General features: G+C 44.0%; 1 protein-coding gene across 1 annotated transcript in view; it reads left to right on the plus strand.

Moving 5' to 3' along the window:
• CDC42EP4 (CDC42 effector protein 4) overlaps positions 1-26,490 on the plus strand; it is a 33,117-nt gene that overhangs the window by 349 nt on the left and 6,278 nt on the right. The gene's annotated exons all lie outside the window — the stretch shown is intronic.

Here is a 26,490-nt window from a genome sequence, read left to right on the forward strand (position 1 = left end):
GAGTCGTTGGCTGGTACGGCACCGCCTGGATCCCATCTCTGTGCTTTGGATTGTGTGTGTGTGTTCAAGGGGACACAAAGGCCTGCATCCAAATGACTGCCCCTCATTGTTGGGGGAAGGGGGGTGGTCTCTGTGCCCATTCTGTTGGGGGGTCTTTGTGGTAGGTATTGTATTTACATATGGGATCTGGTCGGAAGGCGTTCAAGTTGTCACAATAAGTCCAGTGAGTGGCAGCAGAGTTGTGACTTGTAAGGATATTAGGGGTTGTGATCCGTAAGGAGACATTTAGGAATAATGATGGAAAAAATGGTAAATCATCATTTCTGTCTGCCGCAGATACATATCCGTCTGTTTATTCTTCATTCTTGCACTTTAGGATAGAAACTATTTACCGCCTAAATCAATGCTCTGGTTTCATCTCATTATGGGGTCCCGGGAAAGCTGGGTGACAACCGATATGGCTGCCATAACAGCACACGTAAAAGTTTCCCTGTGCAGTCCTGCGCAGCTGCTCCACAAAGCATACTTGCCATTCAGGACTCTAGGAAAGCTGGGTCCTGGACTGTTACAGGTAATGAGCAGAGTTGTGTTTGTCCTTTCACTCTTCGGGACGGCATAGGGATATATGGCGATGTTCAGATCGTAAGGGTTGCAATTAATGATCCTGACAGTGGTCGCACCGATGTCGGCCAATCGCGGCATCTTACTGGTCATTCACTCTTTAGTTGGGATGTAGTAGCGCCATACTGTGCACTTATAAGGTGCCGTGTATCTGTATCCTAAATGCAGATGCGGCTCTTAAGGGGAAGGTGTCCAGCTTGGATGACCCCATTTGTTTGAGCAGCCCATAATGCGGGGTGCCATTAATTGTGCCCAGTGGCGTAACTTTCCAACAGGGCCCCTAAGTATCACTAGGCTTAAAAATATTGGTCGTCTCATGGGGCATATGGTCCTTTTGGGCCCCTTTAGGCTCAAGGGCCCGGGTGTGACTGCAACCCCTGCACTTGTTGTAGTTACGTCCGATTATGGACCTTACTCTGCGAGGGGCCCATACACTGTTATTGTGGCCCCTCTGCTACGCGTGGACCCATACCTGTACGTGGCTGTGATTTATGGCTAAGGTTTCACTAGTGGGGATTGGGGGGGTCACTTGTCTCCTTGTGGAGAGTGTCAAGCCAAGCTTGGCATGTCAGAGTGAGGAGACTTAAGAGCCATGCATAACATGACTTTTTTTTTTTTTTTTTTAACATCATCTCCGCTTGGTGTCAGTGAATAGAAATATTCTTGTTTGTATCCAGTTGTACAGACTTCTCACAGCTGAGTGTTTGCTACCATTGTATCCAGTCTGGACCAAATACACTAAAGAAAGGAAACAATACATAACCGGATGGGAAAAACAAGTATGGGGGCAGGTGGCGTTGTACCTGCCCGATCCTACAGGGCGAGCCGCAGTATAGGGATCATCCCTTCCCCACGTTCATTAATTACATGCAGGTAATCTGGGATGATGAGGGTGATGGTTGCTGGTCATCCTGATGTAGAACTTTCTCCGTGGTGACGATTTTTAGAAGATAACGTGGTTGACAGTTACAGCAGGTCCCATCTGGGAATCAGCCATCTGTCACTACAGATGTGAAGAGAGGAAACAGAATGTGTAATGACACTTAACGGCATATATGGGCAGAGCTGTGCAGATACCTCCTCCTATAGGTCTCCTTACATCTATGGCAATGAGGCGATCGTTTACAGACCCACGTCCCCCAAAAATGTGTACGTTGGCTGTAATAAGTAAAATAATATTATGGGATACGAGATTATAGGGATTTATAACAGATTAACAGGATGTCCTCATCAAATGCTGGATTAGTGGAATTTTCAATTACGAAATATTCATGGTAAATCATTCATATCAATGAGCCTGGGGGGGAAATCGCCTTTACTTCAAATCCTCGATCACTCATAGCTATGGGTGCACGTTTTGCCTGAGCCCTTCAGCGGCAGGATTTCCTGACGTATATACAGTTATGTTCACATGTTGCTTTTTTGCTGCGTTTTTTTTTTTCTTAAGCCATAATCTTTTCCTTTGGCAGTAAAATCAAAAATACATGGCCGCATTGTTTTGCACTTTCTCTTTTCTTTCTATGGTGAAAACACAAAGAATTGACTTGCAGTGGTTTTACAAAAAAAACAAGACAAGCATACATGAGATTTCTAAGAGACAACGTTTCCAGGCCTGGCATGTCAAAGTGAAGAGACTAATATAAGGCATGCATATAAGTCTCCTTACATTGTCACTCTCCGCAACTGGAAACGTTACCACTTAGACCCCAGTCTTAAGTCTCTCATCTAGCCAAATCAGATCTCATACTCTGCACTGAAGAGGGGCAACACCCCCGAAACACAGTCTGCAAATTGAGATTTTGGTTTGGCTTTTATCCTAAGTCATGTGACAAGGGTCGATATTGAATTTTAGGATTGCTACTTCCAATAGGTGGCGCTTGAGTGCAAGTTCTCTTCCTCTCTGAAGAGGCAATTTGCACATGAGATTTCTGAAATCTCATAGCTTTTGCTGATACTATAAAAAGCAGCTTTTAATATGCATTTTTAAAAAAACGCAGAAAAAACAAACAAACATGTGACCGTAGCCCAAGACCTCATTCACATGTCAGTTTTTCTCCTATAAGTGCTATCTAATGTTTATTCCTGATAGTGTTCATACCTATGACAGTCTATGGCGCTGTTCATATGAGACATGTTTGCTATTGATCTGAGTACTGGATCAAAATCAGCAATACAAGTCTAGGGGTCCGGAAAAAAAACAAAAACGGATGGCATCAGACACAGACTGCTAAATCAGAAAAGATAGAGAAACTTACCGTACTTTCTTTTTTTTTGTTTCCCATCCAAGAAACTTAGATCAAATCCATATGGTAAAAATAGTAAAAAACACAATTTTTTTTAATGGGAAAAATCAAGGAATGAGCCCTTACTTGGACAGAAAGAGGAGACATATTGCGATGTATAGGCATACTGTGAAAGATGTGGTCTACAGGGTCCCACTAAAAAAAATAATAATAATCAAATGGTTTTATTTTTAGTTGTTTTTTTTTTCATGGTATTAGGACCTTGTTAGATACCTACATTTTGTGTATCCAAATTGTGTATGTAAAAAATGGATTAATCCAAAACGACTGTCCCTTTAAGATATAGTAGAGTAAGAGAAATAGGACCTGATTTAGGTCTTACCCTTAAAAAAAAAAATAATATGGAAGCCCCCTAGTGTGTGTTACATAAAGTGACGCTGAGGGGTGTTATATAAAAAAGGTATGCTAACCCGACAGGTTAATGTGCCCTGGATATTAATTATTCTGGGGGCATATGGGCGGTTGCACACCTTCGGTAGTTGTTGGCTGTTTTGTCCTCCGGACCCTATACACCTGCACTCTCAGTTTGGCCGAGCATGCATGTGTCTTTAGGGACAGAGAAATAGGCTACAAAAGTGCAAAGTTTGGGGTTCAGTGTCCTACAGAGGTGAAATCTGTTCCGCTCCCATTAGACTGCATGGACTGGACAATCGGCAGCCTGTATTATGGTGGTGGAAACGGGCACGGGTGGCGAACACCATCACATGGCTCTTATTAGGATGACAGAAGAATATTAGGGAATTGTTGGACATGGAGTTTTGGTTAATGAGTCACATGAACAACATCTGACGCTGTGTCTGTGGCAGTGCCAGGGTGCAGAGTGACTTGTGCCACGCTGTGACTGAATGGCCCTGAGGCCCCAGCGTGCTCAGTTTTTTTTGTCTGTTGTTCTGGTTCTGTACATGAGCGGACATGACTTATATAAATATCACGTGGCGCGGCCTGTGGTGATGTCGGGGGACAGAGGATGGTGGGTGAACCCATACGGGTATGTCACTGAGATCACATATACAATTTGCGGTGCATTATGTATGTCTGATACTACAGGAAAAAAACATTACAGTATATCACAAAAGTGAGTACTCCCCTCACATATTTATAAAACTTGTATTATATCTTTTCATGGGACAGCACTGAAGATATGACACTATCGTACATTGTAAAGTAGTTAGTTTACGGCTTGTATAACAGTGTACATGTGGTCTGCCCTAGATAACTCAGCAAACAGCCATTAATGTCTAAACTGGTGGCAACAAAAGTGAGTACACCCCTAAGTGACAATAGCCATATTGTGCTCAGTTAGCCATTTTCCCTCACCTCATGTGACTCCGTGTTACAAGGTCTCAGGTGTCAATGGGGGGGCAAATTTGGTGTTATCGCTCTCACACTCACTCATACTGGTCACTGGAGTTCAACATGGCGCCTACTAGCAAATTACTGCCTGAGGATCGGAAAAAAGAATTATTGCTCCATATAAAGATGACGTGTGGTATAAGAAGATTGCCAACACCCCGACTGTGAGCTGTAGCACGGTGGCCACGACCATACAGCGGTTTAACAAGACAGGTTCCACTCAGAACTGGCCTCACCAGGGACGACCAAAGAAGTTGAGTGCACGTTCTCAGCATCATATCCAGAGGTTGTCTTTTCAAAATAGACGTATGAGTGCTGCCAGCATTGCTGCAGAGGTTACAGGGGTGGGGGGTCCGCCTGTCAGGGCTCAGAACATATGCAGCACACTGCATCAAAGTCGTCTGCATGAATATAGTCCCAGAAGAAAACCTCTTCTAAAGATGATAAGCAAGAAAGCCTGCAAACACTTTGACTAAGGACATGGATTACTGGAACCATGTCCTGTGGTCTGATGAGACCACAATAAACTAATTTGGTTCAGATTGCTTCAAGCGTGTGTGGTTGCAACCACGTGAGGAGTATACAAAGACTAGCATGTCTTGCCTACAGTCAAGCATGGTGGTGGGAGTGTCATGGTTTGGGGCTGCATGATTGCTGCCGGCTGTGAGGAGCTACAGCTCCTTGTGGGAACCGTGAATGCCAACATGTACTGTGACATACAGAAGCAGAGCATGAACTCCTCCCTCCGGAAACTGGGCCCAGGGGAGTTTTCCAACACGGTATCTACCCCAAATACACACCTCCAAGACAACCACTGCCTTGCTAAAGAAACAGAGGGTAAAGGTGCTGGACTGGCCAAGCATATCTCCAGACATAAACCCTACTGAGCATCTGTGACTGTGAGGTATCCTCAAATGGAAGATGGAGGAGTGCAAGGTCTCCAACATCCACCAGCTCTGTGATCTCATCATGGAGGAGGGAAGAGGATTCCTGTGGCAACCTGTGAAACTCTGGTGAACTCCATGCCCAAGAGAGTTAAAACAGTGCTTGAAAATGATGTTGGCCATCCAAAATATTGACACATTGGGCACAATTTGGCAAGTTTCACTAGCAGTTTGGACATTGCCTGTGTGTTGAGTTATTTAGAGGGCACACCAAATTTACACTGTTATACAAGCTGTACACTGACTACTTTACATTGTATAATTGTGTCATATCTTGAGTGTTGTCTTATGAATAGATATAATAAAATATTTGCTAAAATGTGATGGGTGTACTCACTTTTGTGATATACTGTATGTCTGGGTATTTCTATGCACGCTGTGGTGAAAACTTCTGTTATCTGTACTATATTTTGCATCTACAGTATGTCAGTTCTCTGCTTGCTGACAGTGAACAGGAACATTCTGCCAGGTCTCTTCCTGCATGCGCTTGTACAGCGAGACCCCTTACTTAAGGGCAGTGAGTGGGGAGAACTCACTAGGTACCTGCCTGTCCATGTAGTATTCCTTGTGGCTCAGTCCTCGGTGGTTATTAAACCATGTTTTATGCCGCAGCGTTTCAGAGTTAAACACTGGCAGCGTGATTTCCTCCATGTATGCTTAACTCGGAAACACTGCGGCATAAAACATGGTTTAAAAACAACTGGACACCAAGCCTCATGGATGGCTAATCAGACAGGTGGGTCCTCAGCATCTTCTCCCCGCCTGCTCCCCTTGAGTGACAGGTCTATCCATAGAAGCACAGGCAGGAAGAGACCTGCCTATCACCGACCTGGAGTGAGGACATCGTTGTGGTGTGACGCACATGTGATGTCGCGCCAAACCGCTAATCAAAAGAGAGAGCCGCGGATGAAGTCACGCAACATGCGGTTCACACGGCTCAAATTCAGCCATCGCAGACCACGGCCAATGGACCAGGTCCTGCAAGTCAATCCTCACCAACGCTACTGTGAAGCTCCTTTCTCATTGCGTTCTTGCTCAGGTCCAGTGGTCCTGTCGGGGCTTATGTCCGAATACCCCGCAAAACAGGATTCGGGCATATGCGCCAGGAGCCAATAGACTATAATTGTGCTGACAGTCAACGTGTGCTCTGATGTGCCTCACTTTCGGGTGTATACACCTACTGGAGGCGGACAACCAGACGTAGTAGACTATGTCTGAGTGTCAGTCTACAGTAGGCGTACACACCCGAAAACAATGCACGTCAGAGCACACGTTGACTGTCAGCACAATTATAGTCTATTGGCCCCTGGCGCATATGCCCGAATCCTGTTTTGCGGGGTATTCGGACATAAGCCCCGACAGGACCACTGGACCTGAGCAAGAACGCAATGAGAAAGCCTAACCCTTCAATACTCGCAGCTAAGGGTTTGCTGCAGATGTAGTATCCAGAAACACATGGGCTACTTGCACACTGAACAAGTCTGTAGGAACCTGTTCACACCACCAGAAAACTTGAAGACACAAAAAAGCACAGTGAGGTCAAAAATACTCTGTTGTAAAAAAATCACAGTAATAAGCAAGTGCTAGTCAAAAGATGTAAAGAAAACAGGGTATTTAGTTGATACGTTTTTTTGCAAAAAAATGTATACTAAGCTGCTCCACCAAATCGCCAAGGTATACCCTTATAGAGCAGTCCTAACTAATGTATGCAATCCCTATCTGATGTATTTAAAACCTGATTATCTGTATAGTACCTGTATAAGCAGGGTTCAAAGAGAAAAAAATATACATGTGGACATGCAGGATGGAACAGCTTAAATGCAAATGACCCACAGAGGAGTGGTGGACTCCCCAGTCTTGTAGAAACAAGAGAACAATTATAGAACCAGAAACACATGGGCTACTTGCACACTGAACAAGTCTGTAGGAACCTGTTCACACCACCAGAAAACTTGAAGACACAAGAGTATTTTTGACCTCACTGTGCTTTTTTGTGTCTTCAAGATGTAGTATCCAGTCTAGATATCTTTGGTGAGCCAAAGAGCTTGTACTGGTCCGGCCTTCTGCCTGAGGATTAGGATAGAGACCGTAAAGTTAAGTTAATGTATAGTCTTAGGTCGCAGAAAGGCTGCAAAATGAAACATGGTAAGAAGCTGCCAGGAAAGCTTTGCATCCAGTGTAGTCAATCCTGAATACATTGGTATCCAGCCCTCATCTGTTGTACAAGATGTTCCATTCAGTGACAGCAGCAGAGGACTTACTAAGGCTACGTTCACATTAGCGTTAAGCTAATGTGCGTCGGGTTTGCGGCGGCGACGCAGCGGCGACGCATGCGTCACGCACCCCTATACTTAACATGGGGGACGCATGCGTTTTTTTTGCTGCGTTGTGTGACATATGCGTCTTTTTTGCCGCAAGCGTCGGACCAAGAAAACGCAACAAGTTGCATTTTTCTTGCGTCCGATTTTCGGCAAAAACCGACGCATGCGACGCAAAACGCAGCGTTTTTGCGTGCGTTGCGTCGCCGACGCAACGGCGCACAACGCTAGTGTGAACGTAGCCTAACAGATTAGCATTTTCTGAAGTTCCCTCATCTTCTAGGGACTTTCTATGTAATGTCCTTTACATGTTATGCAATCCTCGTGATGACTCAGAATTAATTCCCCTGTACGAAGAAACTCCCAGGAGCTGCAACTCGAAGTACGACTATGACAAGGGCAGAGGTGGAGTAGTTAATTTTATTGCATCCCTCTTGGGTATGCACCGCCATTACAATAAATGGAGAAGGCAGAAGGTTCTATACTACTGATGAAACCCCCAAAATTACAAAATGCCTAAATAGTGATACCTTTATCTAAGGGGCACATCATCATTATCATCATCATCCTCCATTGCCCTGCTGGACTACCGTGCCAATTGCAATAGAGGATGGAATATCCATTAAAATAATAGATGTAAGATTCTCATATTCCGGGATTTATTTAAGAGTCATTAGCATTGGCGCAACTTGAAGCTACAATGCAAAATCTCACAACTATTGCAAGTCATTAAAGGGGTTGTCTGGCCTTGGGGTACACATCTATGTGGCTACAGACTTGTGAATCCTCACAGTGCACACTGTCAGGATTCTCTGATGCCGCCACCGAGAGTGACTGCAAGTATGTAATTTGCATATAGACAGTCACATGCCGACTAGATGGGCACTGCTTCGCTCAGTACAACTGATAAGTCTAGTCGGAATGTGGCCAGGAGAATGCAAATAACATACTTGTGGTCATGTGCCGCCACCGGCACCAGAGAATCCTAACAGTGCGCACTGTGAGGGTATGTGTCCACGGTCAGGCTTGCTTCAGGCTTTGGTCAGGATTTTATGCAGGTAAAATCCTGACCAAAAATGCACCTGAGGTCACTGGCAGGTCACCTGCGGTGTTCCTGCGTGTTTTGCTCATTGTAGCAACATGCTGCGTTCTGAAAAAACGCAAAGCATGTGCGTTTTTGCGGGAAAAACGCATGCGTTTGTAATTGCACAGTGTAGACGGGATTTCATTAAATCCCCTCCACTATGCTGCAACATCTGGACGCTGCGTTTTTGACGCTACGGCTCAGCGCTGCGTCAAAAACGCAGCGTTTCCTGAACGTGGACACATACCCTGAGGAGTCACAAGTCATATAGTGTGTACCCCAAGGTCAGACAACCCCTTTAAAGGGTATGTTCACACCACCATTTTCTCTACATCCAAGAAAAAGAGTCCGATTACATGAAAAAAAAAGTTTATCCACCTTCTCCATTCAGTCAGCCCATGAAAATCGGACAGCACTAAGGTCTCATCCAATTTTTTTTTTCACAAACCCATAGACTTGCGTTGAGGATTTTGATCTGAGACTTAGATAAAAAATTAGAGGTCTCCGATTTTTCCCGCGGACCACTCGTAAATGTGTACTGCCCCATAGAATATGAGAGGAACGACTGCAATCTGTGAAAACCACAGATAGTACTCGTTCCAGAGAAAGAGGATTCTTTGTCGAAGTGAGCAAAGGGCAGGTTAGAAGTCCCTAACTTTACTGACAAAGTATAAAAACTATCTCAAACTAAAAAAAAACCAAAAAACGTCATTATAACCCATAGAGATCGAGTCCACTGTGTACATATAGAGCATCTAAGTGTAACAGAGCTTCAATGTGCATTATAGTCCAGAGCTGCATTTATAATCTTGTGGGCTTCAGAGCTCAAATCTCCAATCATTTCCTCATTCTTTATCTGCCCTGTGCCTTCTGTGGTGATTGGTGAAGTGTGATCAATATGTAAAGCACTGTAAGCTCCTCTACACAATTTCTAATGATGACCTGTAGACTTGAGAGTGCAGCTCTGGAGTATAATACAAGATGTAACTCAGGATCAGTACAGGATAAGTAATGTAATGTATGTACACAGTGACTGCACCAGCAGAATAGTGAGTGCAGCTCTGGAGTATAATACAGGATGTAACTCTGGATCAGTAATGTATGTACACAGTGAGTGCAGCTCTGGAGTATTATACAGGAGGTAACTCAGGATCAGTACAGGTTAAGTAATGTAATGTATGTACACAGTCACGTCACCAGCAGAATAGTGAGTGCAGCTCTGGGGTATAATACAGGATGTACCTCTGGATCAGTACAGGATAAATGATGTAATGTATGTACACAGTGACTGCACCAGCAGAATAGTGAGTGCAGCTCTGGGGAATAATACAGGATGTAACTCAGGATCAGTACAGGATAAGTAATGTAATGTATGTACACAGTGACTGCACCAGCAGAATAGTGAGTGCAGCTCTGGGGAATAACACAGGATGTAACTCAGGATCAGTACAGGATAAGTAATGTATGTACATAGTGACTGCACCAGCAGAATAGTGAGTGCAGCTCTGGGGAATAATACAGGATGTAACTCAGGATCAGTGCAGGATAAGTAATGTATGTACACAGTAACTGCACCAGCAGAATAGTGACTGCAGCTCTGGAGTATAATACAGGATGTAACTCAGGATCAGTACAGGATAAGTAATGTAATGTATGTACACAGTGACTGCACCAGCAGAATAGTGAGTGCAGCTCTGGGGTATAATAGAGGATATAACTCAGGATCAGTACAGGATAAGTAATGTAATGTATGTACACAGTGACTGCACCAGCAGAATAGTGAGTGCAGCTCTGGGGTATAATACAGGATGTAAATCAGGATCAGTACAGGTTAAGTAATGTAATGTATGTACACAGTCACGTCACCAGCAGAATAGTGAGTGCAGCTTTGGGGTATAATACAGGATGTACCTCTGGATCAGTACAGGATAAATGATGTAATGTATGTACACAGGGACTGCACCAGCAGAATAGTGAGTGCAGCTCTGGGGTATAATACAGGATGTAAATCAGGATCAGTACAGGATAAGTAATGTAATGTATGTACACAGTGACTGCAGCAGCAGAATAGTGAGTGCAGCTCTGGGGTATAATACAGGATGTAACTCAGGATCAGTACATGATAAGTAATGTAATGTATGTACACAGTGACTGCACCAGCAGAATAGTGAGTGCAGCTCTGGGGTATAATACAGGAGGTAACTCAGGATCAGTACAGGTTAAGTAATGTAATGTATGTACACAGTCACGTCACCAGCAGAATAGTGAGTGCAGCTCTGGGGTATAATACAGGATGTACCTCTGGATCAGTACAGGATAAATGATGTAATGTATGTACACAGGGACTGCACCAGCAGAATAGTGAGTGCAGATCTGGGGAATAATACAGGATGTAACTCAGGATCAGTACAGGATAAGTAATGTAATGTATGTACACAGTGACTGCACCAGCAGAATAGTGAGTGCAGCTCTGGGGAATAACACAGGATGTAACTCAGGATCAGTACAGGATAAGTAATGTATGTACACAGTGACTGCACCAGCAGAATAGTGAGTGCAGCTCTGGGGAATAATACAGGATGTAACTCAGGATCAGTGCAGGATAAGTAATGTAATGTATGTACACAGTGACTGCACCAGCAGAATAGTGAGTGCAGCTCTGGGGTATAATATAGGATATAACTCAGGATCAGTACAGGATAAGTAATGTAATGTATGTACACAGTGACTGCACCAGCAGAATAGTGAGTGCAGCTCTGGGGTATAATACAGGATGTAACTCAGGATCAGTACAGGATAAGTAATGTAATGTATGTACACAGTGACTGCACCAGCAGAATAGTGAGTGCAGCTCTGGGGTATAATACAGGATGTAACTCAGGATCAGTACAGGATAAGTAATGTAATGTATGTACACAGTGACTGCACCAGCAGAATAGTGAGTGCAGCTCTGGGGTATAATACAGGATGTAACTCTGGATCAGTAATGTATGTACACAGTGAGTGCAGCTCTGGAGTATTATACAGGAGGTAACTCAGGATCAGTACAGGTTAAGTAATGTAATGAATGTACACAGTTACTGTACCATCAGAATAGTGAGTGCAGCTCTGGGGTATAATACAGGATGTAACTCAGTATTAGTACAGGATAAGTAATGTAATGTATGTACACAGTTACTGTACCAGCAGAATAGTGAGCGCAGCTCTGGGGTATAATACAGGATGTAACTCAGTATTAGTACAGGATAAGTAATGTAATGTATGTACACAGTGAGTGCACCAGCAGTATAGTGAGTGCAGCTCTGGGGTATAATATAGGATATAACTCTTATTATAACTATACTATAAACCTTTATTATATCTCTGGTTGAATTAAAGGGCCATCTTAGGTCAGTTTCACAGTTCTGTAAGTTGTGTAGACCAAGAATTAGGAATTGATAGCTTTACGTGTGTTGAGTTATGGTCAGGTCATCTCCAGGCAGTCTTAGTATTATGGTCCATGGACATGAATTGTGAATTGCAGACTTGTGAACCTTGCCCTACACACAGATCTTGTGAGCAGCCATATTATAACCACCCTGTTGGTGCCATCTTATAGTCATGCAATCTCCAGCACACACTATATGGCGGTTCTTTTTTCTCTGGGACTCTAGTCTTTTCCCGCTCATAGAATGTAAACAATGATGGAGATGATTAGGTAAGAGGAGGCGCAGCACATGGCCGGGATGTGGGCCCCTCCTTACATTTATGTAGCATGAGGTAACATGCCCTCCGAGTCATTAACAGTAATTACCTCATGCACATAAAATAAACATGTAACGTGTGGAGAGACATATGTGCGCTGTACGTATGACATACAGTAGTAAGTAGAAGACCTACCAACACATCCTGTGGCTTTCACTACATTCATATATGATAACATATGTCATATTGGAGAATTGGTTCTAAAATACAATTTGTAAAATCATTTTTCTATCCCGCAGTACAATCACTAGAAGTGTTAGCCCGAGGCTGCACTACTTAGGAATTCGGATAAATCCATGTCCTCTCCTCTGAGGTGCGGGGATGTCGTAGAGACCTTGTATAGGGACAATCATCTCCATCAATGTTTAGACATTTTTGCAATTCTTCAGGACAGGAGGAGGTAAATATGGAGATCGGTGGTGATCTAAATCTATAGGATCTCTGCAATCACTGTTTGGTCCCAAAAACAGATTTTAGAGAACATTGTTCACATTCAGTTTTGGAATAAACTGTGCAACAATTGGCGTGCAACAAAATTGTGAAAGGGAACGTGTGGGAGCTGTAGAGAAGACATTGTGTCCAAAATTACAGGGTTTTTTATTCTAAGCAAATTATCATCGATCTAAGGGCAAGTGCAGACCACCGACGTTTTGGAAATGAGGAACTTGTGTGCTTTGTTCTCTCCTGGTTCCAAGCTAGGAGTTGAATGGAGTGGTCCATCACAAATGCATCTTTCTGCACTATTTCTAGTCCATGGCACTGTAGATACGAAGTTAGCCAAGGGCAGCGCTTGGCATTGTCGGGGCCAAAGACTTTTAGAGAACTCAAGTCACCCCCATGTTATTCCTTGGGGCTAAACACACGTCTGATTCTTTTCCTCACTAGAGTTGGTCGGAGGAAAAAAATTGCAGCATGCACGATTTGCCTCCGAGAATCAAAATGCACTCGCCCATTCAATTCTATGGGTCCCGTAGAAAAAAAAATATAAAAAATTGGACCAGACTGATGAAATCAGAGTGCAGTCGGATTTTCATGTAATGACATTATAGAGAAGTTGGAGAAACCTTTATTTTTCTCCTCTCCACGTCTGAGAAGAAAATCGGATCACACTCTCTCTTTAAAAATTTTTTTAAAAACCCCTGCGCTTTACTCACCCTCTGCAGGCCCAGCACTGAGTCTCCTCCGCTGCTGTTATTGTCTGCAGCGTTGACATTTAGTCGACAGCGCTGCAGACAATTAGTGAGCTCAGCACTCATGCCATCAACTCGGCCAGAGCCACTGAGCTCAGTTATGGTCTGCAGCGCAGTCGACGTGATGTATAAGGGTATGTTTCCACGGTCAGGATGGCCGGCGGTATCGCCGCAGCGGCAAAGCCGCTCGGCGCTAAGCCCCACCCCCTTTCTGGGACGCAATCATGCCGGATGTGTTAACTCTTCACATCCGGGATGATCGCTCTCTCCCATAGCGCCCTGTGATATGCCTTGCGGGGACGCTGCGTCCCCGCAAGGTGTACGGACATGCTGCGATCTGAAAAGACGCGCAGCATGTCCGTAGTCGCAGGGCCGCCGCGTGCGGGTTTCCACGCATAGTGGAGACGGGATTTCATAAAATCCCCTCCACTATGCTGGAACATCTGGACGCTGCTTGTTTGACGCTGCAGCTCTGCGCAGCGTCAAACAAGCAGCGTTTCCTGACCGTGGAAACATACCCTAACAGACTTGGGGAGAAGCATCGGAGACTCCGCACTGGACCTGGGGAGGAGGAGTAAAAAAAAAAATTGCACAAAGGGGTTTTCTGGTTTTGGAAAACCTTTCCTGGCAATTTTTTGAACAAATCATAGAAGAATATGCAAAAAAAAAAAACCTCACAGATTTACAGAATAGGGCTTGTAGCCAGGTAAAGTGGCCATCTTGCGCCATTCACTTCCACATTATGTGCAAGCAGCGCCAACATCGTCATGTCTGCACATAGCGGCCACAACGCGCGCTTGATTGGCCGGCATCGTGCATCTGTTCTATAGATTAGAATAGGACGTGTTCATGATATATTGCACCTGCAGACCCAACATCAGCGCCGCTCGCCTCCCAATGAAGTCAGCGGCTCTGGACAACCCCTTTAAGGTCTTAAACCTGGAACTGTACTGTTAAACTCCAGATGACAGGGCAAAGTATTTTTGCCTTTAAGGTCGGGTGTTGATGAAAAGCCACACATATGAACAAAATCACATACAGCTTCAACCATGCAACGAGAACCATTTTTTCGGATCTGAATTCCTGAAAAACACTGGTGATATAGTCCAGGCCCGAGGCCTGCCGAGTGTGCGCTCTCGCTGTGCCCCTTTCAATCATCTCTGTTTATACAGTGTGAACGATATATATTTTTATGAAACTATGAGCGGGCGAGTTACACACTAGGCCCTTGTGTAATGCAGACTTGTGATATTGGACTGTCATTAGTCGGTGGCGTTGGTGGTTTACGAGACTGCGGAGGATAAAGGACGCCATTGACACTGCCCGGTCACAGGATCCTAAATATTGAGGCTCCTTCAGAGAAGGTCGGAGAGTGACGTGCGATGTTATTGCTCTCTGGTAGATGACGGACAGGCCGGTAGCACATAGCTCTAGTGTAATAAGAACAGAGGTCTCTTATGTGGCCACAGGCCTTCCGAGGACAGAGGAAGGTTCCTGCTCCCCATCCACGGGTTTACATGGGGAAAAATGAAAAATGTCTGATTTTCAGGTCAATTCGCTTGATTAGTAGCCTTCTGGCATCATTTTCTTCCTTAAAGGGATAGTGCACTTGTATAATTAATACAATGCCCACGTAGTATATAGCAGTGTGGGCACATATCCGTGTTAAAAAAAGATAATTAAAACAAAAAATAGTTATATACTCACCCCCTGGGATCCAGCGAAGCAGTCCCTATGCGCGTGGCTGCCGCCATCTTCCGTTCCCAGGATGCATTGCGATATTACCCAGATGACTTAGCGGTCTCGCGAGACCGCTAAGTCTTCTGGGTAATTTCGCAAAGCATCTCTGGTAACGGAAAATGGCGGCAGCCGCGAGCGCATCGTCGGACTACGGAGGGTGAGTATAGCAGGTTTTTTGTTTTTTTATTTTTAACATTAGCTTTTTTTACTATTGACGCTGCATAGGCAGCATCAATAGTAAAAAGTTGGGGACACACAGGGTTAATAGCAGCGGTAACATTACCCGCGGCATAGCGCGGTCCGTTACCGCTGGCATTAACCCTGTGTGAGCTGTGAGTGGAGGGGAGTATGCGGGCGCCGGGCACTGACTGCGGGCAGTATGGAGCGGACGCCGGGCACTGACTGCGGGGAGTATGGAGCGGGCGCCGGGCACTGACTGCAGGGGAGTAGGGAGGGACTAATCGGACTATGCCCGTCGCTGATTGGTCGCGGCCGCCATGACAGGCAGCTGACGAGACCAATCAGCGACGCGGGATTTCCGTGACAGAAGTTGCAGACAGGAAGACGGAAGTACCCCTTAGACAATTATATATATAGATTATTATTATTATTATTATTATTATTATTAGTGTGGGAGAAATGTGTCAACCTGAGGTTACACTATCAGATGGCAGAGGGTCTAGACTGGATACAACTGTAGAAGGAACTCTAATCTGTGAGAGGTAGTGATTGACCTGTAGGTACGGGTTTCTTTTTCTCCCACTTAAATGAGGATTGTTCCTATGAACTGACAGCAAGCATAGATCTTCTCCATTGTGACAAATTAAAAAAAAAGTTATTAATCTTTTTTGAATTGTTGATCATCACACATAATGAAGGTTTCAGGGGACCTTTCATGCAGACAACCCCTGTTTATGTGCCCAATTAGGGTTATGTGGAAGTCCTAAATGGCGAGGGGGGGGGGGTCTTTGTCTTTGTTTTCTGTGCTGGCAGACATGAAACATCCATGTAATACAAGAATGGCCGCCATGTAAACATACCTTTCCCAAGGGCTGCATTCTTAAAGGGGGTGTCTCTAATATGACTAACCTTTAATTTACAACTTCTCCAAAAATCTAATCCTTTTTTTTTTTTTTTTTTTTTTAATGTACTTCATTTCTAGTCTCATTACTTGGATCGGTTTTTGACAACCTACATGGCTGCCATTTCAGCTCACGTAAGATTGCTACCCATCTTTCCACGTGTCTGGAATGGCAAATCAGTGGAGCTGTGCAATGGCAGGGGTGTGGATAACTACTAATTGGGAGATGGGCCCCTTGTATTAGTGTCAGTACTGATGTGAACCCAGCTTTCCCAGGAACAGATACATCCAAAAGTCCCAGATGTCCGGGGTCTGATGCTGGAGTAGAGGGTTGATATAATGGCGATTCCTCCAGTGCATGTCTAGTTCTGTGCCTGTGAGTCAGGAGAATACTATGTCTTGTTAGGCTGCCCCTTGCTCCGCTGGAACAGCATTGCTCACAGCATCCTGGAGACGAGAACATTTTTTTTTACCCAATTGTGGAGATTCAAGAATAGGCAAGAGACCGTCACGATTCACTGAAGTAATATTGAATTTGGTGACTGATGCCGTCCTTATAAACTGGAACCAAAAATGGAATTAGATTTATTGTCATTGTGCGGTCTGTAGTCCCAAAAGGCAAGAATCCTTTAAGCTTGGTTAAAGGGGATGTTCAAGGCCGATACTTCATGGCTACAGTGGAGACGACAACACATGATCACTGCAGTCAATCACTGGCTTCAGTAGTCTCATGACATCTACTTCCCTTGTTATAAATGGTAAGGAAGAGCTGTAGCGAAGCTTTTTATTAAAGTAATGCTCTTTTTATTTTTTTGCAATTTTCTAATATATAGTGAGGCTGATTGACCAAACAATTTGCACCAATTTGGAAATATTGTTACATTTTTGAGCTACTCTTTTTTTTTTTTTACCCCAGTATGGATGAATCCTACCTGAGTTGGACTAGGTATGAAAGAATGTTCACATTCACTGACAGCAAGCAGACATCTTGGAAAGACAAGAGGAGGCTATTTGGAGAACTTGTGTAATGATTAAACTTTTCTGGACTTTGCACTGGTCCAATGTTACTGCCAATTGGCAGTGGTGATCGGCAGTGGCAGAACTTGAAGCTTCTTGGCTCTTATAATACATTTCCAACAGGGCTCCAATGAGCACAGCTCTTTAACCCCTTCACCCTGAAGCCTGTTTTCACCTTCCTGACCAGGCCAAATTTTTCATTCTGACCACTGTCACTTTATGTGTAAATAACTCTGGAATGCTTCAGTGACATTCGTGACATACTGTACTTCATGATAGTGGTAACATTTCTTTGATGTGATTTCCGTTAATTTGTGGAAGAAAAAAAATCAGAAATTAGGCAAAAATTTTGCAATTTTCAAACTTAATTTTTATGCCTTTAAATCAGAGAGTCGTGTCACACTAAATAGTTAATAAATAACATTCCCCACATGTCTACTTTACATTAGCACAATTTTTGAAACAATTTTTTTTGTTAGTACGTTATAAGGGTTTAAAGTTGACCAGCGATTTCTCATTTTTGCAACAAAATTTACAAAACCTTTTTTTTTTTTTTTAGGGACCACCTCACATTTCAAGTGACTTTGAGGGGTCTATATGATAGAAAATGCCCAAAAGTAAAACCATTCTAAAAACCGCACCCCTCAAGGTGCTCAAAACCACATTCAAGAAGTGTGTTAACCCTTCAGGTGATTCACAGGAATTAATGGAATGTGGAAGGGAAAAATAAATATTTAACTTTCTTTCACAAAAATTTTCCTTTAGACTTAATAATTTTTTTTACTTTCGCAAGGGTAAAAAGAGAAAATGGACCATATAATTTGTTGTGCAGTTTCTCCTGAGTGCGCCGATACCCCCTATGTGGGGGAAAACCACTGTTTGGGCGCACTGCAGGGCTCGGAATGGAAGGAGCGTCATTTGACTTTTTGAATGTAAAATTTGCTGGAATAACTAATTAGCGGTTGCCATGTTGCGTTTCGAGAGCGCCTGATGTACCTAAACAGTGGAAACCCCCCCCACAAGGGAAACCATTTTGGAAACTAGCCCCCTGAGGGAACTTATTGAGATGTGTATTGAGCACCTTGAACCCCCAGGTGCTTCACAGAAGATTAGAACGTTGAGCCGTGAAAATAAAATAAAAAAAAAACAAAAAACATTTTTCCCACAAAAATAATTTTTAACTCCAAATTTTGCATTTTCACAAGGGTAACAGGAGAAAATGGACCTCAAAATTTGTTGTGCTATTTCACCTGAGTACACCAATGCCCCATATGTGATGGAAGGAGCACTACATTCCCTATAATGAGGCAGCATAGTTACTCTAGACTCCATCTGGCCTCTGTTCAGCAGTGTCCTTTTCAGAAGTTCACAAAACTGTGACTGACGGCACTTTTATGCAATCCTAAAAAGACGGACATCGCCGGATCACAGGTCAGACGGCGTCCACAGTGCCTCCATCTGCCTCATTATAGGGAATCTTCCGCCAGGGGTTCCGACAATCATATATTTCAGAAATTTACACTAAAACCTCGGAGTAAGCGCTCAGCGCAGCACGCAGGATAAATGTGAGCCAAGCCTTACTGCGATCTTTGAGAGGCAGAATGAACAAATCAACAGCAGGTGAAGAATTGGTTTTATTTATTTTTGATGCCATTCCTCGTGTGGTATATGTGATTAGAGAACTTTATTTTTCAGGTCGTTGCGATTACACCAATACCAGATTTATAGCTTTTTTCATGTTTGACTGCTGTCACACAATTAAAGACACTTTCTATTACAAAAACTATTTTTTGCATCGCCATATTTAACTAGTGGGATTAACTAGTGGGACAGTTTTGTAGGTCAAGTCGTTCTGGATGTGGCGATACCAAATATGTGCACTTTTATTTTTACATAAATAAATGTATTTATTGGATTAATATTTTCTCTTTTTTGCTCTTTATTTGGGGATTTTTTTTATATATTTTTATATATTCTTACACTTTTTAATAACTTTTTAAAGCTTTTTTACATTGTCTAAGGATGGGACATCACTGTACAGTGACAGATTGCCGATCTGATACTATGCAATGCAGGGCATCAGAGGAGCGTCTGACCGTATGGGAAGGAGGCGTGTCAGCTCCTGCTCTTAGCAGTGCGCTCACAAGCCACCTTCCCTGCAGGACCCCATGGTCATCTTACAGCCGAGGGTCACCATGGAGACCATCAGCAATCACGTTTTGATTTAAGCACACAGGGAGTTCACTATTGAAAGGGGTATTGGAGGGGTTAAACGCTTGTGGTCGGTGCTAGCACTGATCGTGGGTATTGCTGCAGGGTGTCCGCTCTCACATAGAGCCGACACCCGCACCCAATCGCAGTTGAACTCAGCATGAGCCCGTGCGATCGGGTCGCCATACGTGTACTGTGCTTTGCGGGAATGCAGCTCTGTACATGTATGGCGCATGTCAGAAAGGCGTTAAGGGAATCTGTCAGCTATGTCATCTGAGAGAAGCATGGTGTAGGGGCAGAGACCCTGATTCCAGCAATGTATCACTTACTGGGCTGTTTTCTGCAGTTTTAATAAAATCCCTGTTTTCTTTGGTGCAGATCTTACAGTTCTCGGAATGCGGAGCTGTATATAACCCTACTCACACCACTGATTGGCAGCTTTCTGTGTACACTGTCAGCAGAACAAAGTGAAAGTTCTGGAGTGGCCATCTCAGTCTCCTGACCTCAATATCATTGAGCCACTCTGGGGAGATCTCAAGCCTGCAGTTCATGCTAGAAAGCCCAGGAATTTACAGGAACTGGAGGCTTTTTGTCAAGAAGAGTGGGCAGCTTTACCATCTGAGAAAATAAAGAACCTCATCCACAACTACCACAAAAGACTTCAAGCTGTCATTGATGTTAGAGGGGGCAATACACGGTATTAAGAAATGGGGTATGTGAACTTTTGATCAGGGTCATTTGGATGTTTTGGGTTGTCATTATGGTTTAAAAAGAGAGAAAACAGTAGTTTGACAATAAATGGCTTCACCCAACCACTACCCATGAGTGGAGAAAAAGTTTTGGTGTTATCATTCATATTCTCTGAAAAAAGGCCAAGAAAGTAAAAATTCTGCTGGAGTATGTAAACCTTTGAGCACAACTGTATATATATTATTAGATCATTGTTCTGGTTGATACATTATCGTTTTGTTCCCTGATTGGGAAATCCAGACAGTGGCTGAATCACTGGTGGAGAATCTCTAGTATCCAGCTCTGTGGTTAATAGTCATAGTCATCCAATGGACGACATCTCAGCAGATTTCATCCACTAAAAGAAAAACTTTTGTCGTTATGTAGTATCATGTTGTGAACTGGAACATTTCAGGGCACAAATAAGAAAGTATTGACAGTCAGGCCGAACCCAACCCATATGATATTGATACTGTATGCCATCAATTTGACATAAGTGGAAAATCCCTTTAAGACACACTTTAAACACTTTTAAGCTGTGTAGTGGCCCTTTAAATCTTCTGCATTTACCGCATTCTGGCTTTCCATATATAAAATGCTCAGTCAGGGTTTCCAAGCAGCTGATGCACAGCCAGGTTAGTGGATTGTGCAGGGCAGGCAGATTTCCAGCCATCGCAGGATTTCTGTTTACACACGTGCTGACAGCCATGGAGTTTAGATCAGGCTGTTTTGATGTTATATTCTCTGTGTTTTATATTCTCTATGTTTTATCACCTTATTCAACCCCAAATGCAATATATACCCTGCATACTCCATTGATATTGTATTCTGCCACTAACCAAGAGAGCAGAACATGGGACCTTGAAGGGTTAATCTTGATGTATGTGAATGCCACGAGTGTGCAAAGCCGTCATCAAAGCAAAAGGTGGCTACTTTGAGGAACCTAGAATATAAGACATATTTTCAGTTGTTTCACACTTTTTTGTTAAGTATATAATTCCACATGTGTTAATTCATAGTTTTGATGCCTTCAGTGTGAATAGTCATGAAAATACAGAAAAATCTTTACATGAGAAGGTGTGTCCAAACTTTTGGTCTGTACTGTATATATATATATATATATATATATATATATATATATATATATATATATATATATATATTCTCTGTAAATATAAATTAATATGTTGCATAATGTATTTTAGTACCTGTATTTCAGCCTGGTGCTGTATTCACGATTCTGCTGGTTGGGATTGGAAAATGTCAACAAGAGGAGATTAGCATTTAGGACTTACCCAAAAATTTGAAGGGATTGCCTACTTTTGGTGTTTTGTTTTTTTTTAAATGTAAAGGGACTGTTCAAACTAAGTGCAGGTACTCTGTGGATCCTTCATTTGGCCAAACATTTAAGTGCATCTTCTCCCCATCGCCACCCTTATCTGGCTCTGTGATGTCAATCAAAAGAAGAGAGGGGAGACAAACAGGTATGAAGGTGCACTTGAATGTTTGGCCACACCAAGGTGCACCGAGCGCCTGTGCTCGGTTCGAACAGTAATTCTGTGCATGCAACCGGCGCTAAAAAATAATTTCCATGAAAACGTTGCACAGTTTGCCTTCTATAGCCTCTGTCTTGCCATGTGAATTACTAGCTGCTGAATGAGTTCACTGAGAATCCGTCAGTGAACTAGTTATGATGATCTGACATGAGACTTTCTAACTCTTATCGGTCTTTTTCTGAGCCTGTCTCGGCTGTTTTATGAACACAGACCACATCAAAGTTGAATGTGCCCGAAAACAAAGAGCCTTTGGGTAACATTCAAGTAGATGCTGGAAGATTTCTGGTTGGACGCTTAGGCTAGGTTCACATTGCGCTAGAGGCGTCCATTAGACGGACTACGTTACACCGTGGCATAACGCGGTGTAACGCAGCCCGTTAACGCCGCCATTAAGTCCAATGTCGGATGCATCGCTAGAGCACGCCCACAATGGGCGTGCGCTAGCGATGTGTCGTCATTGAGTGACGGACCCTGGGACGCGGGCTGCAGCGTTTCGGAGTCCGTTACTGCTAGCTCTATCTGCACTTGCGATATGACAAGTCGGCGCTTGCGTTAACAGCAGCCCGTTACCGTATGTTGAATGGGCTGCTGTTAACGCAATGTGAACTTACATAATTGTGATTGCAGCTCTGGAGTATAACAGTTTATAAAGCTGGTCATAGATTGGTGATTTTCAGGTCGTTTTCATAACTAATTGTCATTCATCGTCTGTCTGTGATGGATGGGATTGGACAGCCAAACGACAAATCGCAGATGGATCCGCAGCGTTTCGGAGTCCGTTACTGCTAGCTCTATCTGCACTAGCGATATGACAAGTCGGCGCTTGCGTTAACAGCAGCCCGTTACCGTATGTTGAATGGGCTGCTGTTAACGCAATGTGAACTTACATAATTGTGATTGCAGCTCTGGAGTATAACAGTTTATAAAGCTGGTCATAGATTGGTGATTTTCAGGTCGTTTTCATAACTAATTGTCATTCATCGTCTGTCTGTGATGGATGGGATTGGACAGCCAAACGACAAATCGCAGATGGATCGCTGCCGTGATCTGTGACGTGGTCTTGACCTCCGTTGATGACATGAGGCATGAACAATTTTGCATGAATGCTCAGTACTACTTCATTCACACGGAGCATTTTGGACTTCCCTTTTCTGTGGATTGCTGAGGATTTCAGCAACCGGACCCCAAGAGATCAGACATTTTTAACCCATCGTGTGGATAGGTGATATATACAACCCATTTGCGTAATTTCCTAGTGTATTTTGCACAGTTCTGCTGTAAACCAAGCACTGGTACAGGTAATCTATCACCACGATGGAGGTTTGCACTTGAGCTGACAGCTTTGTAGGGATCAGCAAAGACAGGACTGAGGGAGTAGTACAAAGCGGTCGCTCAGTGACTGAGCATTTCTATTTGGAGCAGTCACAATGCTTTCTGTGTGAGTAGCATTTATATTACTGGCATATAGATTAGGTGAGCCCACCCGAGAGAATTCACCGCCGGTAATATTTCCATTACTGTCCACAATCACTAGCTCCGCTATCGACGTCAGTGCTGGATGACAGTCTAGAAGTCCTGCCGAAATCAATCATATTCTGGGGGGTTGCAGTCAGTCACTGATCAGTATAGTTGCAGGTTTAAAGTGACACAACATATTCTCCAAGTATTGCCCTGAATTAGGCCCCTTTCACACATCAGTTTTTTGCTATCAGTCGCAATCCGTTGAATTTTGAAAAAAAAAAACCTAATCCGGCGACTGATGCCGCCAGATCAGTTTTTTTCTCATAGACTTGTAGTAGTGACAGATTGCGACGGATGGCCTCACATTTCATCCGTTGTTCGCCCAAAATTGTTTGTCCAGCAGCCGGAGACGACGGAAAAATAATGGTTTTTGTGTATGTCCAAATATATATGTATATATATATATATATATATATATATATATATATATATATATATATATATATATATATATATATATATATACACATACATACATACACACAGCAACGGATCCGTCGCCGACCGTCGTTTACTCAATTGGAAACTGAGCATGCTCTGATTTATTTAGGATCCAATTAGCCAGATCCGCTAGTCGGATCTGTCAAAAAAACAAATGCGTCACATCAGTTTTTCATAATCTGCGACGGATCCGGTGATCCAACGGATTGTGACTAACGGCAAAAACTGATGTGTGAAAGGGGCCTTAACAGAACCATGAAAATATATATATAGTAGACAAACTTGTACCAATACATATCTTGGTGTATTGGTAGACTATAGTATTTAGACATATGCTCTGCCACTAGAGGAGCTATAAAAGTAAAGGCCCCAAACACTAACTAACTTCGACCGAGCCCTCCAATATCGACAGGTTCGGTCAACAGTCTAATATGTATGGTGACCCTGGACAGAGGATTGTCGGGGAGTTAATGATCTGGCTTGTCTGACGTCAGATTGCTGATCCCTTGTTTTCTCTGAGATAAGCCGCCATCATAGATGTACGTCAGTGGAGGGAGAACACAGGAGCACTCGGCCGAGAGGATGGGAGTAATGGCCAAAATAGATGCCAGTTGAATGATTTGGCAAACCATCTAAGGTGTTTGGAAGGCTTTAGACTCACGGGGCTCGCTGGACTCTATATTCTAAAAGTGAAGGATCATCAACTTTCACACTCTCATCTGTTTTGAAACCACAACTCCAGGGACTTGACAGGCACAACAGCTGGAATATCGAAAGATCCTGATCCCTGGAACAGGGTGATAATACCAAGAAATGAAAGGGCAAATAATGATCCTGATGGCAGAAAAATCCCTGCAGTTTTGACTGTATTTAGTAGAGAAAATGTTGATTTTTTTTTGTGGTGGGTTATTCCAACATTTTATCCCATCCTGCAATAAGACTTAAGACTTTGGGTGATAGGGCAGCTTTGGCTACATCCATCACAGCATAATATAGGTAAATTGGGTGTTGTTATGACCAGGGCCGTATTTGCCACTAGGCACTTGAGGGCACGTGCCTAGGGCGGGGACAATGCAGGGGGCTCCTGAGCAAGGTTTGTTTGTTTTTTTTCCTGGGTCACCTCCCGACCGACCAACCCCCCCCCCTCCCGTGCGCATGCATGCATCCAGGGGGGAATATGAGCCATGCATACAGGAGGGGGGTGAATATGAGCCATGCATACAGGGGGTGAATATGAGCCATGCATACAGGGGGTGAATATGAGCCATGCATACAGGGGGTGAATATGAGCCATGCATACAGGGGGGGAATATGAGCCATGCATACAGGGGGGGAATATGAGCCATGCATTCAGGGGGGGAATATGAGCCATGCATTCAGGGGGGAATATGAGCCATGCATACAGGGGGGGAATATGAGCCATGCATACAGGGGGGGGGGGAATATGAGCCATGCATACAGGGGGGGGGAATATGAGCCATGCATACAGGGGGGGGGAATATGAGCCATGCATTCAGGGGGGAATATGAGCCATGCATACAGGGGGGGGGGGGAATATGAGCCATTCATACAGGGGGGGGGGAATATGAGACATGCATTTGGGGCGGGGGGGGTGGAATATGAGCCATGCATACAGGGGGGAATATGAGCCATGCATACAGGAGGGGGGAATATGAGCCATGCATACAGGGGGGGAATATGAGCCATGCATACAGGGGGGGAATATGAGCCATGCATTCAGGGGGGGAATATGAGCCATGCATTCAGGGGGGAATATGAGCCATGCATACAGGGGGGGAATATGAGCCATGCATACAGGGGGGGGGGAATATGAGCAATGCATACAGGGGGGGGGAATATGAGCCATGCATACAGGGGGGGGGGAATATGAGCCATGCATTCAGGGGGGAATATGAGCCATGCATACAGGGGGGGGGGGAATATGAGCCATGCATACAGGGGGGGGGAATATGAGCCATGCATTCGGGGCGGGGGGGGTGTGGAATATGAGCCATGCATACAGGGGGGAATATGAGCCATGCATACAGGAGGGGGGAATATGAACCATGCATACAGGAGGGGGAATATGAGCCATGCATTCAGGGGGGGAATATGAGCCATGCATACAGGGGGGGAATATGAGCCATGCATTCAGGGGGGAATATGAGCCATGCATTCAGGGGGGGAATATGAGCCATGCATACAGGAGGGGGAATATGAGCCATGCATACAGAGGGGGAATATGAGCCAAGCATACAGGAGGGGGGATATGAGCCATGCATTCAGGGGGGAATATGAGCCATGCATTCAGGGGGGAATATGAGCCATGCTTACAGGGGGGGGGGGAATATGAGCCATGCATTCAGGGGGGGAATATGAGCCATGCATACAGGGGGGGAATATGAGCCATGCATACAGGAGGGGGGTCATTATACAGTATGGAGCATCATGTGTGGCCGTTATACAGTATGGAGTATCATGTGTGGCCAATGGCCATTTTACAGTATGGAGCATCATGTGTGGTCATTATACAGTATGGAGCATCATGTGTGGCCATTATACAGTATTGAGCATCATGTGGGATCATTATACAGTATGGAGAACTGTGTGTGGCTATCCTACAGTATGGAGCACTAT

The sequence above is a fragment of the Ranitomeya variabilis genome, chromosome 4, assembly GCF_051348905.1.
Source record: "Ranitomeya variabilis isolate aRanVar5 chromosome 4, aRanVar5.hap1, whole genome shotgun sequence".
Classification (NCBI taxonomy): Eukaryota; Metazoa; Chordata; class Amphibia; order Anura; family Dendrobatidae; genus Ranitomeya; species Ranitomeya variabilis.